The sequence below is a fragment of the Elephantulus edwardii genome, unplaced genomic scaffold (genome assembly GCF_000299155.1).
Source record: "Elephantulus edwardii isolate Elephantulus edwardi_28Jun2011 unplaced genomic scaffold, EleEdw1.0 scaffold00085, whole genome shotgun sequence".
In the NCBI taxonomy this organism is placed as follows: Eukaryota; Metazoa; Chordata; class Mammalia; order Macroscelidea; family Macroscelididae; genus Elephantulus; species Elephantulus edwardii.
Window position 1 is genome coordinate 4,882,415 of NW_006399835.1, and position 989 is coordinate 4,883,403.

Sequence of the window (989 nt, forward strand, 5' to 3'; positions counted from 1 at the left end):
CTTTGGCTTCTCTGCACTCCAGTGCAATTTTCAGAGTCTCTTCTGACATCCATTTTGGTCTTTTCTTCCTCTTCTGTCTTTGTAATGAGCATTTGCACTCTTCTTGGTTGATACTTCTGATATCCTCCCACAATTCATCTGGTCTTCACTCATTAGTGTTTAAGGCCTCAAACCTGTTCCTGAAATGGTTCTGAAATTCAGGTGGGATAGACTCAAAGTCATATTTTGGTCCCCATAGACTTGGTTTCATTTTCCTCAGCTTCAGCTTGAACTTGCATATGAGTAGTTGGTGGTCTGTTCCACAACAGCTCCTGGCCTTGTTTTCACAGCTGATATTGAGCTTCTCCTGCAGTTCTTTCTGTAACTGTAATTAATCTGATTGCTATGCATACCATCAGGTGAAATCCATGTATATAACCTGTGTTTATGTCTCTTATAAACGTATTTGTAATGACTAAGTCATTGATTGTGAAAAATTAAATCATCCTCTCTCCAGCTCCGTTTCTGTCACCGAGTCCATGTTTTCCATCTACTGAATCTTCTTCTCTATTCCCAACTTTTGCATTCCAGTCACCCATTATTATCAATGCATCTTGATTGCACGTTTGATCGATCTCCGACTGTAAAAGTTGGTAAAGATCTTCTATTTCCTCTTCCTTGGCTCTGGTTGTTGGTGCATATATTTGAATGATAGTGGTATTCACTGGCCTTCCTTCTATGCGTATGCATATTATCCTGTTACTGACTATATTGTACTTCAAGATGCATCTAGCAATTACTTTCTTAACTATGAAAGCAACTCCATTTTTCCTCAAGTTATGCCAAGAATCTGGAGAACAACCACTTGGCCAACTAACTGGAAGAGATCTATATTTGTTCCCATCCCAAAGAAAGGTGACCCAACAGACTGTGGAAACTATAGAACAATAGCATTGATTTCACATGCAAGCAAGATTCTACTGAAGATTATGCAAAAACCACTGGAACAA

General features: G+C 39.0%; 1 pseudogene; it reads right to left on the reverse strand.

Annotated features, from left to right (window-relative positions):
* Nucleotides 1-989, reverse strand: part of LOC102867452 — a 56,526-nt pseudogene that overhangs the window by 55,018 nt on the left and 519 nt on the right.